At 37.4% G+C, this 18,904-nt stretch overlaps 2 long non-coding RNA genes across 2 annotated transcripts; both read left to right on the forward strand.

The window, feature by feature from the left end:
* Positions 1 to 1,046, forward strand: LOC130735272 (uncharacterized). The gene is made up of 3 exons (XR_009018363.1): positions 1 to 44; positions 288 to 347; positions 698 to 1,046. It is a non-coding gene; the product is annotated as an uncharacterized LOC130735272 (long non-coding RNA).
* Positions 1,047 to 11,357: 10,311 nt separating this feature from the next.
* Positions 11,358 to 14,522, forward strand: LOC130735271 (uncharacterized). Its single transcript, XR_009018362.1, has 3 exons — positions 11,358 to 11,617; positions 12,314 to 12,639; positions 14,404 to 14,522. It is a non-coding gene; the product is annotated as an uncharacterized LOC130735271 (long non-coding RNA).
* Positions 14,523 to 18,904: the final 4,382 nt, after the last annotated feature.

Consider the following 18,904-nt stretch of genomic DNA (forward strand, 5'->3'; position numbering starts at 1 on the left):
GTTTTACAAGAGATGACCTTGTGACACAGCTTAATGCTTTGAAGGTGGTAGCACTTCCATGATTACAATATGGCATTACTTTGCTTATAATACTTTTAATTTTTTGCTTTAATATGCTTATATTTTTCAATTCATGCTTCCAGCAATTTCTTTTGAATGAATTCCTCTCTTTCTCTATGGGTCAGAAGATCATATTACATGTAAACATTACACTTGTAATTTACCTCTTGTTCCTTGTATCATCTGTGACTTGCTTCCAGCCTTAAGTCTCTTTTACTGAATATCAGGTCCCCCACAAGCTTTCAATGTATTTGGATGAATTTGTTCGTATCAAAACTGGGTTGCAGGTATGATAGTGAGATAGTGAATTGATTATAAAGCTGTGTTTATTTGAAAATTTCCTAACTAAGATCATGAATTTCTATGGTGTGAAACAATGACTAGATGAAAAAATCTGTCGGGACTGAACTTTGTAGTATATATTTTCTACTTTATGTAACAGTGTAATAGCTTAAAAAGTTAGATAGTGTGAAAGGGTGTTTTAGCTGGCCACTGACCTAGTGTGAATACATCTCTTATTTAATTTTTTTCCCTATGGGAGCTGTTAAAAGTCATGTGTCTTGCTGTTATTATCAGTTACGAGAGTAAGCATGACTTTCTTATGAAGTTATTCACTATTTGTAGTTTCACATTTCAGATCATCATTCATGTTGGCCTACTCAGAAAGGGTTTATGCTCAGTTCAGGATGAGATCAGTGCAGGTCAACTTGTCATATTTTCTTGTAGAAGGAATGACTATAAGTCTACAATATCTGAAGTTTCTTTTCCCTTCGTTCTCCTAGTGTTTCATAGAATATAGGATATGTGAGTCACCAACTAGTATCATTTAGGTAATTAGCCTAGAAATCTTTAGAAGGAGCCATATGGCCAAGGGACATACAATTTATGTATTCTATGTTTTGCGGTTTGCCAAATATGTTAATTAAAACAAAGAAAACTTCAAGCTCTGCCCGTATTTCCCTTTTTATAATTAAATGAAATTCTTATCTTACATGGCTATATTCTCATACAATGAGTGACACATTCTCAAGTGCAGGTTTAATAGTTTCTGTTGAACTGATGTAGCTAATTTGGTTTAAGTTCTTGAGAGAGTGTGTTCTCAACAACAATTAGTATTTTTAGACAAATTTGTTAAGTGACATGGGTTTTAGTATTGTTTTGTTGTTGGCACATTTGAGTAATTATCTTCTAGAATATGTTAATGTTATTCTGAACATGAGATTTTATGTAATTTATTTCTTAAAAAATGTACTGCAATTTATGCATAGAACAGGTCAAATAAAAAAAAATCTGGATGTTGCAATTTCCCAGACCATAACCGTGGCAATAGAGTCTACATATTGCCACGGTTAGGCACTGGGCCGTGGCAATAAGGTCTCTATTGCCACGGTTAAGCGCGTAGCCGTGGCCATATGTGTACCCTATTGCCACGGTTAAGTACGTAACCGTGGCCATATGTAGATTCTATTGCCACGGTTACACTTGATGACCTGTGGCAATAGGCTAACCAATTGACACGGTTCAACCTTGAACCGTGGCAATAGAGAAATTGCCACGCTCGCTATCGCCACGGTTAAACCGTGGCTAAAGGGCGTGCGGAACCGTGGCGAAAAGCCTTTTCTGTAGTAGTGATGTCTGCACCGAAGTCTTGTCTCCATTGTGGTTTTCACACTCAGAGACAAGCTCAAGGTGGCTGACAAGCTCTTCCTTACTCACCCTCCTTGAACTTGCAGGGGGCTGTTAAATTATACTGGTAGGATCAGTTTCAAATTTAGAATATTATTAAAGTTCTATTTTACTTGCTAGGAATATAATATAAAATCATTCATGTGGCCTTTATCCAACAGCTTAAGCTTTTGGAATAATTGGTTCTTTGACATGGTATCAGAGTCTCTATGATCAAACGATCTAGAGTTCGATCCTTGCCGCCCTCAATTCTTCTAATAAAAAGTTGAATTTCAGCACATGGTAGGTCGACCTGTGCATTGTCCATGCTTCAAGCCCAAACGGGTTCTTGACTGAGGGGGCCGGTTAGAAATATAATATAATAAAATCAGTTTCATATTCTTAGACTGAGAATGAATTTTGTATGCTTGAAAAAGCATTTTTTTCTCTATGGGCATTTGATTTTATATACTTGAAATTTAGTTTCATATTCTTAGACTGAGAATGGATTTTGTATGCATCATTAGTTATATTTTTTATGCTTTACAGGATTCTCTAATGCGTGGACCTGCCCAGCAATTCCTTACACTGAGGGCCTTTGGTGCTCCAGCAATTGTGATTGCATTAGCTGTACAAGGCACTTTCCGAGGATTTATGGATACAAAGACACCTCTATACGCTGTTGGCAAGTATTGCAGCAGCTTACTCAATTTACTTTATATGTTACGTACAATTGAAATTAGGAATTTCTTTCTGGGAGTCTTCTCGCAAGAACACTATGTCAAAAATTCTAATCAGAAGCAATCTAAAGTTCGAAATTTATAATGGCTCAGAGCCTAGAAATAGTTCAATTTTTACAAGAAATGAACACTTAAACAACCTTTGTAAATCAAGAAAAATATGTAGTTTTACATAATGTGAAAATTTGAATTGCAATAACTCCATGGTAAATATATAATGAAAATTGCATAGTTGACTTAATTGCTGAAACCATAATCTGAATGTTCCCTTTAACTTCTGTTTTTATTTTATGGAAAGAACCAAAATTTTGACGTCGCTGACAACAAGATCATTTAAACAATAATTTTTGTTACAGGTCTTTCGTCTTATATATTAAATGTACATACTGTTTCGTTCAAAGGAAGGGAAGGGAGGGGAGGGGAGGGATTTTAATGGAGGGGAGGGGAGGGGAGAGATTTTAATACTTATTATGTTTGGTTCATAGGAGGGGAGAGGAGGGAAAATAACTTATTTTTATTTTGTTCATGAAGGGAGGGAAGAGATTATATAATTTAAATTACTTTTATACCCAATAACAATATTTACTTGAATTACAATGCCATTACAATATAATCAAAGCAAACAGAAACGTAACAGACCCAATTTTAAGACAAAAACAGAATGGCAGAGTCCCAAATCACCAAAGAACAGAGTCGGAAATTACAACCAAATCAAGGGCAATCAGAAACTCAACCACGTCAGGAAAGAAACTCCAAATCGTCAAAGAAACAGAGCCTCGATTAAGAACGCAAAAAACAGACCCAATTTTAAGCGAAGCTGAACCAATTTTTCCACCCAAAATAAGGGCGAACAGAGCCACGAATCTTCCAGAGTCGGAAACCAAATAAGAACACCAAAACCGGCACACTACAGAGGCGAAACACCGCCAGACCATGCACAAGAGGCGGTTGCAGAGAGAGGGGCCGGCAGTTGGTATGAAGAAGGAAGTAAATAAAAGAAGGGAAACCTAGGATAAAAAATTAAAAATTGTAATTTTTAGATTTGTGTAGGGTTATTTTTGTCTGAAATTTATTTCCCCTCCTAATTCCCCCACTTTTGGGGGAACAAAAAATTGAGGTTGGAGGGATTTTGCTCCCCTCCATTTCCCTCCCCTCCCCCCCTAAAGTTTGAACCAAACAAAATCAGATTTTAAAAATCTCTCCCCTCCCCTTCCCTCCCCTCCCCTCCGTTCTCCTCCAACCAAACAATCCGGTAGGCTCAACATAATGTTACAAAATAGAATATTAGATGAATTTGAAAACCATTTCACATTTTTCTTCATTTTACCTTTTCATTTACTGAAGAGCAAGTAGATAATGGAGAAATAGGAGTTCATGTCGAGGTAAATGATTTTCTAGATGTGTAAATAACAAAAGGCTTTTCTTGTAATCTCAGGTGCTGGAAACTTTCTTAATGTCTGAAATCTGGTACCTGTTTTTCAATTTAGTTGAATTATTCCTTGGCTGTCTTTACTCCTTCCCCTTAAAGAAACATTAATACTGTAATTGAAGTTATGAATTTCTGCTAAATCATTTGTTTATGTTTGTGGATAGGAAATTTAACTTGTTAACATCTCAACAATGCCTTATCTTTAGTACTATTGTGCATCACATGAATTTTTTGTTTTTGTTGATTTTATGTTTAATAAATATGGAAGATATCGATGAGTTTTGTCGTTGGCTGCCGAGACCTAGCACAACCCTCCTCCTTTACCCGGGCTTGGGACATAGGCATGCTATACCCTATGTTAGCGATAAGAATTATGTTAGCAATAAGGATTATGTTAAGAGTTAGGGTTAGACGTAGAGTCTATGGGCCAGACCCATATGTACTTTAAGTTCGTACTTTGTACTACACGTTGTACTACTCTTGACCTAGTATTATATATATGAGGGAGTGTAACACCCCGATTTCGGTGGCGTCACTTTAGTAACCAAAAAGAAACTTAAAGCGGAAAAACGTGAATATTTTTTTTTTCGATAATAGAATCAAAGACTGAAAGAAATAAAACTCAACAACAAAAGATAACAGAACTAATATACAATAATTACAGCCCCCGCTGTAAGTAGCAAACCACGTCACGAGTATCCTCCAGTGACGGGAAGTAACAGAAAGTAACGCCCGTAGGCAATATGTACAGTCCAAAAGGAAAGGTTAAGTGTCCGCAACACAATCCTTCAAAAATGAGAATAAGTTAGCCCAAACGGCCTAAAACAAGACCCCCTAGTCCAACCAACTCTCTGTGATTTCTGTAGAGAAACCACACAAAAAGCTATTGGCAAGAAACTACCCTGTCCCCAAATAGAAACATGACGGTCAGAGCTAAGACTCTACTCCTACACTAATCCTGTCTCGAGGAGCTCACACTAGAACTCTAAACTACATGCTAGCGTGATCGTCGTCCGAATCTGAATCCAGAACGACCAAGTCTATGTACACCATCCTCCCTCCTCTCGCTACCCCGATGCGCTCCTGTGCTGGCCTCACGGGCGTAGGGCCCGAGCCAAAATCACTGATAACAACAACAGTGGGTGAGCTGGACTCCGCAGAAGTCCCTCCCACAGGCTCTTCCTCTGAGGGGTCCTCATCATCCGAAGATGACGGTGGTGGTGCTCCTACTCCGGGTCCGCAGTGCACGCCGGGTGGCAGGTTGAAGCTCACAGTGTACCTCCTCAGCACTCCCTCCGTCAAGTGTCCCAGGCGGTCGACACGGTCCTCCATAATCCTCCCCGAATAGGTCGCTCGGTGGCCAGCGGGGTCGACCACCCATGAGCCGGGGTCATCCTGGTCCAGCATCTCAAACCTGGTCCCCCCCGAAGGGTGGACCATCGTAAACAAGTCCGCCATGGACATCTGACAATGAGCGTAGTCCGCCAAAGCACACACAGAAGACGCGAGGGTCAACTCCAAAGAATTATGTAAATAACAAATCCAGTAGGTAAAGATAAGGGGTAGCCACATAGGCTTATAAGTTAGAGATAGCATCCTAGAGTTGTATATTTCACAATGAATATAAAAGACGATAATAACAATTAGCATGCATCAAATAGGATTAACAAGTATCAATCACACTCAACAACTAAGTCAGTATGCATGCTGCATGAAATGCAATGCCGGTTGACAAGATGCATTCCGGAGGGATGGACATCAACGGATCAGCCCTAACACCAGCCACGGTGGGACCATTTCGGCCCGCGTGCCTCTTACACCAACAACAACGGTAGTCAGATCAGCAGTAAACCCGAAGGTCTGTCATTTCGGTCTGCTACTAAGAATCACCTAGCAGTGTTCTTACGCGGAAATCCGGGTCTTATGACCATTTTGGAATCCACCGAGGTCCGGCATCCCACCGTGTGTTAACCTCTTAATGTGTGCATGAATGCAAAGTGATTAGCCAAACAACGTCTCCGACCTCACTCGACACGTCGCCACGTGTTCTAGCTAACTTATTGTCTCTAAAAAGAATACCCTAAGGTAAAGTCGATTCTGCGACAAAAGACCATTAATCACGAAACACATTATCTCGTGATGATTCCTCGAATCATCCGACTCATCTCCATCCGATGGTCAAAACTGCTCAGCGAGCAAAGAGTATCAACATACTCGGAAACTACCTGTTTCCCGGCTTATCTTTTAGATAGCCCAACAACAAAACTGCTCCTCGAGCAAATGAGTATCAACATACTCAGAACTTATAGTTCCCTCAACACTTGGACTCGACGACACTTCTCATTTTCCAAAACTAATATTTGAATCCTAAGCTTTCCTTCGAGATTGTTATCATTATTTAAAGGTTTAGAGGTTGTTTAATGTCTTATGAATTTTCCTTGTAAAATAGTTTCCATTTATTTTTATCGCAAATCTTATGAGTTCCAAAGATCCCATAATCCCAAGTAACTCCTAGAGAATGTCTCGATCCACTAGAACAATAACAGGGCCCGAACCTCCGTTCGTCCCATCAAACTTTCCCAAAATCTCAAAATAAATTCGGCATAACATGCCCGTTATCCTCACTCTGAAGCATAACAGATATATGTGTAATAACATAGTTAAATTAGCACAGTCCAACAATCATGACACATATATCAACACATCCTAGATTAACCATGTAGCACTTAGCATTTAGAGCAAATATCACACATCCTAGATTAACCATTTAGCACATAGCATGTGAATCAATCTCAAAAACAATCAATAGATGAATAATCATCATTGTCAGCCGAAGCCTCAGAAAACATTTCTCAGTCAAACACAAACAAGTGCATAAACAGTAAATCAAGTCGAATGCGTCGACACCTAAAGCATTAACTAATAGTGCATAAACAGTAAATCAAGTCGAATGCGTCGACACCTAAAGCATTAACTAATTGTTCTTCGGGAAATTCCTAAAATGAACCTTAGAGCAAAAACCACAGAATTCCATCATAATCAGTCAGAAACTCAGCAATCAATACTCACTAAGGTTACACGAAGTAGCATATACTCCGAGGTACGATAATCTAGCGTGATAGAACGAGTTTTCGAAAAAGAAATTTTCTTCCTCCCCCTTGGGTGCTCACGACCACACATCACAATTGTGTGTGTCGATTTTTCTTCGATCAAACTTGGTTCCTAGGCTATCATTAGTCCTAACTAAGGTGAATCTAAACTCGGAAAAATTATCGGATCGAAAACTGTCGCAGGGGTATTTTGGTCAATATTTTTAGCTTAGAATTTCAAAATTTGAATTTCGAAAAACAAATTAGATGGGGACGTCACCAACGACGTTTATGACAACTAATCCTACTAGCGCTAAGCTAAGTCGAGAGTTTTCAGTCCAAAGGTTGAAACTTTGTCTAAAAATGGGTATTTCCTATAGAAATGAATTCCGGCGGCATTTCGGCTACTTTCGGCAAAATGTAATCCGCTAGAAGTACTCTTGGGTACGTAGGGACTATGTTTAGACACTAAAATCAAGCTATTTGGACAGTTTTACAAAAAGCTCCAAACTTTGAGCACAGAAAGACATAGAAGAAGACGACAGAATTGACGATCCGAAGTGAGGGATAGTATCTATACCTCGTAGTCTTTGAGTAGCAACGAACGGTGAAGCAATCGGGTAAGAAACGGCGAAAATCCTCCTTCTCCTCTTCCTCCTTGTGCTCGCGGGTTTGGGAAAGAAAATGGGTGAGTTTTGCCAAATTTTCCATTTTCTTGCTATTTATAGGTTTTGGAAAATGCGGAAAAATGAAAATTTCGCGATTCCGATTTTTCTTACATATTCCTCGGAGAATTCTAACATAGGTTCTGGCGACAGAATTCCAGAACTCAAAACAGGTTTCTTGGAATTAAATCAAACGATCCAAAGTCGGTGTAAATCGATTTTACCCGAAAAGTTACTTTTTGCCGTTGATGTCGGATGAGAAAACTTCGTTCTGAAGAAAGATTGAAAACATCAAGAGAAATGGGTGCACGCGTGTGGAATCTTCGTTTGAAGCTCCGAATAGAAAAAGTCTTCATCGTCGGTTGATGTTAGGTTTCTTGAACTATCAGTGATTTAGTTTCGGCAAACCTCCGACGATTGGAATCGGACGTTCGTATATTCTAGGGTTTCGTATCGAAACGCTTGTTTATAGACGATCAAGAGAAGTTCTAACATTTCTCTGAAGATTTTTGGAATTAGTTTTCATCGTGTCTTTAAGTGTAAATTAGCTATTTACTAGTGCTCTTGCCCTAGGTCTAAGCGTATATCAATCGTGCTATAACTTTTATCGACTTTGATACAATCCTTAGACTTTTCCTGAACTTTCTCCTTCATAAATTTATTCCATTCAATAAACTCTTGTTCAGGTTTCCCTTCACGATACATCAAACCTAATCGCGAATAGGAATTTTATTCACTTATTCTAAACTTAAAAACTTGGGTCTTACAGGGAGGCTGCACCTTGCAGTGTGTCCCATTACAATATCTCTTTCTCTCTCTGTCTTTTCCCTTTTTACATGGTATCAGAGCCTCTATGACTAAGTGGTCTAGAGTTCGATCCTTCCCCCCCGTTATTCTAATTAAAAGTGGAATTTCAGAACATGGTAGGTGGGCTTGTGCATTGTACACGCTTCAAGCCCAAGTGGCTTTTTCTTCCTTAGATCTACTTTCAGCATGCAATAGTGTTTCTTAGAAATATATTGCTAATAGAATCATAGGTGATCAACTGATTTGGAAAATGTTTATAGGCTTAATTGCACTTTTGGCCCCCCACGTTTACCCTTTATGCGGTTGTCGTCCTTAAAGTAATAAAATTGCAAAAAACGTCCTGCACTTTGTCGAACGGCAGCACTTTTGGTCCCTCATCCATATTCCGTCCAAATTTTAACAGTTTCCATAAAAAACTAACGTTCTCAGGTTTTCCAGAAACTTTTTTTTTAGATAAGCTCTTCATCTTCTTCATAACCTTCATCTCTTAAACCCAGAAAATAAAAACCACAACCATCTCCTTTAAACCAACACCCTTCCCTCAACCTCTAAAACTTCCTACAACATAGTAAACCCTTAATCACCAACACGGATCTTTAATCTCCATGCATGAATAGCTTTTCCTTCCCTCACTGAGAGTAAGAGAATTCGAAATTCTAGAGGGGATTCTTTTCAAGATGACCCAGATATGCAAAATGAGAAATCCACATAGACAGAGACACAAGAAACAGTTTTAATTTGCAGAAATGGAGGGGAGGGTGAAAGGAACATAAAAGTAAAAAAAACCCAAATGAACTTGTGGAACAGAGAAGTTTGAGAGGAACCAAAATAATTCACCAAGGAATAACGATTGATGGGCAAGCATCCAGTGAATTGCAATCACAAATTTCAGATATGCAATGCAGATAAAGAAAAAGGGTAATAATTTCATTCAAACAGTTATACATGCAATATCTCAAATCAGGTTGGGAACTGGATCTGTTGGCCCACTGTTTCATCTTCTCCAAATTTGGGAGTGGGTTTAATGGGGGTTGGGTTGGGGTTTCGAGTGGTGGGACTGGGAGAAGATGAAGAAAATTGGGGAAGATGATGTTTTTGGGGGAGAAGAGAAGATTTTTGGAGAAGAAATTCGGGGAAGATTATGAAGAAAGAGATGGAGATGAAGATGATTGAGGAAAATAAGAGTTTTATTTTTAGTTTTCATTATTTTTCTCAAAAAACCGTTAAAATTTGGACGGAATATGGATGAGGGACTAAAAGTGCTTTCGTTTGATAAAGTGAGGGACGTTTTTTGCAATTTTCTTACTTTAAGGACGATAACCGCACAATGGGCAAACGTGAGGGACCAAAAGTGCAATTAAGCCTTTATAATATTATTGAATAGAATCTATTTTCAAAGGATACTACAAATCATCACCTCTAATAGGTGAAGTTTAAAACATTTGTACTTTTCAAGGACTTGGGTATATTCTAACATAATCAAGGTTTAAAATTGTGGTCTCCAATTGCAATTGCAACCACAACTGAGATTTTATAGGTTCTGCAATTGCATAATTACTGCAATTGTGGGCGCATAAATCATATGTATATGCAATGTTTCATAATATCAAGGACTGTAACGTGATTGCAACAACAATATAAACCTCCTATCTGATACTGTATGGTTTTGTGTATTTAGTCATGAAATATGATTTTCATTGCTTTTGTTAGAGAGTAGAAAAATCCCTAACAAGCCAAACACTCAAATAAGGGTAATAAAGTAATTTGCAAGAAATTAATAGTCTGAAATTTATTAAGAATAGAGTCTGGTTCCTCCAAAACAGGGCTAGTTCCCTTACAAACTTAATAATTCTCAGATAGATTCCACTCCTAACACTCAAGTCCTATATATAATACTCAATAAAGATATCACCCTAAAATTCCTAAAAATAAAAGATAACTCCTAATAATAAAACATTCTCTCCTAAAATAAAATATGAAGTACACAATTAAATAACCCTCAACTCTACGCCCCATTCTAGAATAAACCCTCAATAGTGGAGGAACCACTTGGATCCTCTACGCCCCATACTACGACTTGACCGAAGCAATGATGTGAGATAAGGAGCAATGTGGATTAATTTTAAATTTAAACTATTGCTTTGCAGGGGGTTTTCTTCTCGGCAGGACTTTGGCTGTGTTCATAACTATAACACTGACAACATCTATGGCAGCTAAGCTGGGCCCCATACCTATGGCAGGTCATCAAATTTGCATGCAAGTTTGGTTGTCTATATCTTTGCTCACTGGTGCCTTGGCACTTGCTGGTCAGGTTAGATAATACTATTGCAATGAACTTTAACACGGCTTTTTAATCAGATATATACCAAAATTCCACCAGATGCTCAAACATATCTCATAAGAAGCTTGGCTTGTCCAGTTTCCAAATCACATGAATTCAGAAGAACAAAATTGTATAAAATGCATTATGGTCCACATTTGCGGGCTTTCCCTGCCTTGGAAATCAATAAAATAGGGTACCATCAAGTTTCAAAACTTTTTTTCCAAATAAAAGAAATCAAACTTCTAAGCAAGGGTTGAATTACTGTCCCATATTGCATGATAAGGTGTGTATGTTCCATTTCAGTGAGATACTAAAACGTTATGAGTAAGAATTTCAATATTTCTACCATGTCCTTTAACACAGTTGAAGACTATGTGATGAAACAAGTGGTTGTGTATCATTATCATATAGTCTCAAATGATAAAGATGCTACAAATTCTACCATTAGTGGAATTCTTATTACTTGAAGATCTAACAGTAACAAACTGTTTGAAGATTATTAGTGATTTGAAGTTTGGCTGGAAATTACCATGTCATGTTGTTATAATGACATTTATTTTACAGGATCTTCTTGCCGGTAGTTGCTCCCTGGGAAATTATGCTCAAGCACGCCTCATTATATATAGAGTGATACAGGTTACTGGTTATCACCATAAACTGCCACCCTTCTTCCTTCATTACATTAAAACATACTGATCCCGAATTCTTTTATCCTCAAGCAGATTGGTCTGGGAGCTGGAATCACTTTGTCTATGATCCTGTTCTTTGGGTTTGGAGCATTTACTAGTTTATTTACCACAGATTCAGAAGTTCTGGATGTTGCTCGGTCAGGTCTATTGGTAAGGAAACACGATTGTTTGCAGATAATTACATTTTTACCACTTTGTTAGCCTTCATGCCATTCCCTTGTTGACAAGGATTGACTTTTAAAATTAAGCAATCACCCTGCCCAAAGTGAGACTTGAGTGGCTATGTCAGGTCCTTAAGTACCAATTCAAAATTGAAATGCTTATGATTGAAAACATTGTCAAGTGTATTTACTAGGGAAGGAGTTAGTCCAAGAAGGTAGAACAGGGAAATTATCTTTTGCTCATGTCTTGACAAATTGAGTATCATGATTACTTATCTTGTAAAGTGACTTGGTTGGGATGACTTTATGAACTGTTTTATTTTTCGAGAAAGTATTAATTGACAATATTGATCAATGTAATTGACTGTTGCATGGTTACAAGTTCAAGTGAATTTCATTTGGGTGTATTTCTATATTTAATTCATTTTTAGATTTAGACTTTTCTTTCTCTTCTATGGTTGACTCATATCTTGGCTGCTGAAGACTTTTTGGGTAGATTGAAAGCTAATGTTTTCTGACAGCATCAGAATGTATGTGCTTGAACGTTGTTTTACTTTTACCCATGCTATAACCTTTTAGTGGGACTAATTAATGTTGGTGACATGCATTTCGATTCTCCATTCTGTTTTGTGTGCTTGTATAAATAGTGATGTTTGAAATATCTGAAATTTACTCACATGTGCAGTTTGTTGCTGGATCTCAACCAGTGAACGCTTTGGCATTTGTTATTGATGGGATTTATTATGGGGTATCAGACTTTGAATATGCCGCTTACTCGATGGTAATTATCTAGTGCAGTAATTAAAAGATTCTTAACTCATTTCCTTTTGTCCTCCCCGGCCTGCACCATCCCTCTTTGTCCTTTGTTCATGGCTTCTGTTAAGGTTAGGTGCTAGCTGGACTATTTTCTTCAATTTTTCTGCTGCTGGTTGGTCCAATATTTGGACTTCCTGGAGTTTGGGCAGGACTGTTTATCTTCATGACTTTGCGTGTTCTAGCTGGAGTTTCAAGGTAAAGTACGTATCATTCATTTCGATGGTGATAGTTGGGAAACTTTGCATTGTTGGCTAACCTGATGTATTTATATCAAAATCTTAGCTCAATTAACAGTGGCAGAATAGACATGTTGGTTGAGTGTGATTCACTGATTTGGCAATCATTAGTTTTCTAGGGCTTGTTTGATTACTCTTTTGTAGAAGTTTTCATTTTCTAAAACCAGAAGAAGAAGAAAAACAGTCGTTTGGTATGAACTGAATAGGGTTTAGGGCAGTGGCGGAACTAGGATATAAAAATTGAGGGGGTTAAAATAAATAAGATTCCAATTCATGTATATATATATGTATTTATATGGCTTATCAAAAAAAAAATATGTATATGTATATATGTATATGTATGTATATATAACATAAAAATAAAGATTATACATCAATATTTAGTGTTTTTCCGTACAATATAGTGATTTTAATAATATTATTGTACCTTTAAATAACATTTTTTTAACCGTTCTCACAAGTCTTTTATTTGAAAACCGAATGTATTTTTTACTTAGTTATTAATTTTTTAGAGAAATTCATCACATTCAAATGTTGTTATATTAAAAAAAATATTCTTAATATTTTATTTTACCTTTAAACGTCATTTTTAATTATTTTGACAAGACTTTTTTTTTAAAGTAATAAATTTCTTTTACTTTTTTTTTGAAAATTATTCTTTTACTTTTGATGATTTATTTTTTTGGTAGAAATTAAACATATTGCATTAGTATATAATTCTTAATTCTAAAATTGGAATATTTTTAACTCTTAAAATTTTTATGAAAAGAAAAAAATGTCAATGCAATTCATTTTAAATTGGTATGATAGATGTACTAATAAGTAATAATAGTATAAAAATTATAATCAAAATTAATGATAAGTAAAAAGATGTATATGAAATTTTAAATAAATATTTAACGAAAAGTATATAAACAAGGTTTAAATTTCTATACTTTTATCTAAGTTGTCAGATACTACCATAGTTATGTAACCAAAAAATACTACTGGTAAAATCTAAAATAATGGAAAAAACAACAGGGCAGGATTCGAACCTTGTCTCTACAGGCAAAGGGGATATCACTAACCACTGGGGCACACTGAGTATTATATTATAAGATGCATATATATAATACATATATAAAAGTATTTATAAAGTTTGGCCCTCCCCTGTCTCAACATAGTTCCGCCATTGGTTTAAGGTTTCTATGAACAGTTCTTGTTTTCAGTTTCTAAAACTGAAATCCCAAAACATCTCAAAGATGTTTAATTTATGTTCTCATTTTTAGTTTTCAAGTCACAGGTCTTCCAGATCTGAAAAACATATGGCTCAAATAGTTTTTTTCCTTCTTTTAGAAAACAGGTTTTGAAAATTGTTTCTAAACATAGTTTTCAAATTTAGAAAATTGAGAAGGGAATCAAACTAGCCCTTATTCGCTCTCTAACTCCTCTATGTGGGGGAGGGAGAAAATGGGTTGGGTAGGACACTTTTTGGATAACATAAGGAGAGTGAGAAAGAGAGAGAGATTGAATCTAAGAAATATGTAACAGTATTATTCACATTCTGTTATGAGTAGAAGCCTTGTACATTATTTATAGACTAGTAGTGAATCTAACATAGCAGAGTTGGTTACAGTAGTAACTAACCTGAACCAGTGCCAAAAACATGCACTCTAACTAGACTAAGACTTATAATATGAGAAGATTGTGATTGAGTTAATATTTAAATTTTCCTATTTTTAAGGTTGAGCAGCAAACGCGGTCCATGGAATGTGATCTGGTATAAAGATGGACCACAAGATTGACTAACATGCATTTAAGACCACCCATTTAGAATGCAGATGCTCCAACTTTCACTGATCAGGTTAAAAAGGTGTTGTGGAAGGTCAAGACATGATTCTCAACTCTCAGGAGCTCTAATAAGCAGAAACTAAGGCTATGCGCCCTCTCCTGGTTCTCGGATCACTCCAAAAGAATACAGGACCATAGTAAATTATTAGAATGAAGCAGTAATTACTGCTGCAAACCAATTTCCAAAATCTTGCGGGTACAGGTAGAGTTTGAATGGCCAAAAGAATCACAGGGAAGGAGAAAAATTATTGAATGACCAGCCTGTAGTGTAGAAGTCAAGACTTCTGGCTTCTGTTGTAAATTTGTGCTTATCATTAAGGTTAATTGGAGAACTTGATGAATTGTATATAAAAAATTTAATCTAAGTTTTCTCCTTTTTGGATCCATACTAACGCATTGCAATAACAATTGAAATTTATATCTCTTGATGGTTTCCGTTTTTTCAGAATTTAAGCAAAGAAATTTTCCGATCGCATGTGGTAGTGCACGGTGGTAAGTGTAGTTTATGGCGATGGTGCGGTGGGAGTCTATAGCATAGAGGTACTAGCAAAAGATACATTAACACTAAAGCCAGCAATAGAGGCAGTGGCGGATCCAGGACCCCGAGGTCAGGGGGTTCAAAATTTTCAAATCAGTACATCGATAAAAATATAATTAAAAACAACTGTTTTTTTTTTTTTTATAAGCTAAATGTATTGAATGAGAGTACTAGGGGTACCCAAAAAGACAAAAGTCTATACAATGTACAAGAATAAGAAAACCAAAGTTGAGCACTTAACACAAAGCATAGAAACGAAAAACATCAATAGCCCAAAGGCTCAGAACAGAGCTAAACAACTCCACCAGAATTAATAAAAACATCCCACCACTCCAAGTCTCCTATTGCAAAAACTCAGCCTCTGCAATCTCCTTTACTTGGCTACATGCCTTGAAAAGCAATTCAGCCTCCAATTGACAGCAAAACAATTACCAGACCCTTGTCTCTTGCAAAAACCATGAAGCTACAGAGTTCAGGCCTACAAACAACTCCTATTTGTAACTTCATGACAGCAACAACGATCTGTACCCAGAAAAACCTCTTCACCATCAGAAAAACAAAACAAAACTTAGGGATACTTCCAACCACAATCATAGGCTCCCCGGGCAGATTCTTGGGTTTGTGGGATCTTTTATATGAGTAAGAAAAACAAAAATTATACAACCCAATCAGTTCAAAGTATTACAAACTCATTTGACAAATTTACCAAATCTACTCAATTGGACCATTATGTCTATGAGTATTGAATGAAAGTATTGTTATTTTCATAACAGCACCTTTTTTCTCTTGGTTCGTACTCTATTTATCAAATCAACACGTGTAAATGCATCTAGGAAGGGATTTCAGAAAATTATGTTTTGTCAAGGACCTGTGCAAACTCTCTCTCCCTAAACTTGGTCTGGTACCTTACAGCTTACACTCCCAAGCCCAAATTTTGGTTTCCCAGAGTAGAATTTCAAAATTTCTTTGCAAAGAACATAACCTTATTAAAACCCCTCTTGCCTCATAAACTGAGAACATCTAAAACCTATGATTATAGCAAAAATACACAAATATATACTACAAAATACAAAGTGAGAATCAAGCTAAGGTGATGGGTAGAAGGGATTTGAGTAGTCTAAGGCTACGATTATGACCAAATCACCAAACATGTCATCAAAATCAAGCTTGAGAAGAGAAAGGAAATCAATTTAGGGTTAGGGAAATCAGCCATACCTAGGGTAGAGCCGCAACAGACGGGCGGCTGGACTGGTGGATGGTGGTGGCGTGGCGTGGTGGTGGCCGGTGGTGGTGGTGCGCCGTGCGAGAGGGAGAGGGCGTGGTGACTGGTGAGCGAGCGTGAATCGTGAGTGAGAGGGTGAGAGCGTGACTGCGTGTCTGTGAGTGTGTGGGAGAGAGAGGAGTAAGTGGGGTCTGGGTGCAAATATAAAATCTCAGGGGGTTCAAAAAAAAACATTACAAGGGGGTAAGTAGAATTTTATGTTTTTTCAGGGGGTTCATCTGAACCCCCTGACTTGGCTGTGGGTCCGCCCCTGAATAGAGGAGATAGATAATTCTCTAAATCTAAAAAAACAATTATGAGTCATGCTTATTACAAGGGTAACCAAAACTTCATTAAAGTCGAAATGAAAAATTGTAGAGGTTGTATACCATTGTTAACATGTTATGTAGGTAGCTTTTAGGTGTTGGCCTTGCTTAATGATATGGACAAACAGTTAGTTAGAGTAGTGGAAGTTTCACCTTCGACCATCCTATATGACCGGCTTAACATTTACTTGTTATGAGCCTTTTGCACCGCTCAGGGTAATGATTAGAGGTGTATCTAGGGGGGCCTAGCAGGGGCCATGCCCCCCTCTTTTTTTTTTTTTTCTCTTTCTACAATTGATTTACAACTATCTGAATTAAATATAAGATTTAATGTCGAGGCAGCGTAACTTCTTATACTTAGTTCAACTTTAGATCCTAAGGAAAATTTTAAATCATTCGATAATTATAAAATAGGCTTAATTGCAACTTTGGTCCCCGACGTTTACTAATGCCACGATTTTGGTCCCCCACCTAATTTAATTACATGGATAGTCCCCGACGTTGTAGGCCGTGTGCAACGTTAGTCCTACCGTTTATTTCTTAATGGAGGAGGTTTACGTGGACGTCCAGTTGGAGAGAGAAATGAGGTATGAGGAGAGAGGGAAGCACGTGAGTTGTAAGGCCCAAGTTTTTAAACTTATGCCAAGTAAATAGAATCCTATTCACGATTAGGGTTGATGTATCGTGAAGGGAAGCCTGAACTAGAGTTTACCAAATGAAATAAATGTATGAAGGAGAAAGTTCAGGAAAAGTCAAAGGATTGCATCATGATCGATAAAAGTTATAGCACGATTGTTATACGCTTAAACCTAGGTCAGAAACCCGAGTAAATAGCTAGTTTTTCACTTTTAGGCACGATGGAAGTTAATTCCAAAAATCTTCAGAGAAATGTTAGAACTTCTCTTTTTCCATATATCACAATCGTTTCGAGGCGAAACTCTAGGATCTACGAACGTCCGATTCCAATCATCGGAAGTTTGCCGAAACCGAAACCCTGGTATTTCAAAACCCTAGAATCACCCGACTATGAGGACTTTTTCTATTCGGAACATCAAATGAAGATTCCACACGCGTACACCTATTTCTCTTGATGATCTCAATCTTTCTTCAGAAGGAAGTTTTCTATTCCGACATTCGATGCAAAAAGCAACTTATCGGGTAAAATAGTTTTATACCAATTATGCATTAGTTGCCAAAAATACAAGGAGACCTCATTCTAGTGTTGGAATTCTTTCGCCAAAACCTATCTTAGAATTCACGGAGAATGACGTCGGAAAAATCAGAATCGCGAAACTTTCATTTTCCCGCGATTTGCCATCTTCTATATATAGCAAGCAAGTGAGAAGAAAACACAAAACTCCACCATTTTCTCTCCTCAAACCCGCGAGCTTCACCAAGGAATAAGGAAGAAGAGTTTTTGTTCATTTCTTGCTTGATCGTTGATCCGTTAGTTGCTGCTTCAAGGCTTCGAGGTATAGTCGCTAATCCTTACCTCTGATCGCTTTTTCCATAGCTTTTCTGTAGACTTTTCTGAGCTGATAGTTTTGAAGTTTTTGCAAAACTATCCTGAATATTTCATTTCTGATTCTAAACCTCTTCCTTATGTGCCCAATATCACTTCTGCCGGATTAGATTTTCCGTTATGCCGCCGGATTTCCGCCGGAATCAATTTTAGCCTTAAATACCCATTTTTGGAGTTTTTGGAGTAAAGCTTCAACCTTTAGGCTGAAAACTATCGCCTTAGCTTAGTGCTAGTAGGATTAGTTGTCATAAACGTCGTTAATAACGTCCCTGTCAAATTTGGTTTTTGGGATTTCAGTTTTGAAATTTCTAGGTAAGAGGCACGCGGGCAGAAATGGTCCCACCGTTGCTGGTGCTAGGATTGATCCGTTTGATGTCCATCCCTTTCCGGAATGCATTGGTTAACTGGGTTAACCGCCATATCATCTCATGCAACATGCATACTGACTTAGTTGATGAGTGTGTTTGATACTTGTTAGTTCTACTTGATGCATGTTAACGGTGATTTACTGTCGTTATATTCATTGTGAAACATACAACCCTAGGATGTTATCCCTAGCTATAAGCCTAAGTGGCTATTCTCTTATCTATATCTATTGGTGGTATTATTTATATAATTCTTTGGAGTTGACCCTCGCGTCTTCTGTGTGTGCTTTGGCGGACAAACGCCCTTTGTCAGATGTCTTTGGCGGGCTGGTTCACGACGGTTCACCCTTCGGGGGAAACTAGGGTTGAGATGCTGGAACCG

This window comes from Lotus japonicus, chromosome 2, assembly GCF_012489685.1.
Source record: "Lotus japonicus ecotype B-129 chromosome 2, LjGifu_v1.2".
Taxonomy (NCBI): Eukaryota; Viridiplantae; Streptophyta; class Magnoliopsida; order Fabales; family Fabaceae; genus Lotus; species Lotus japonicus.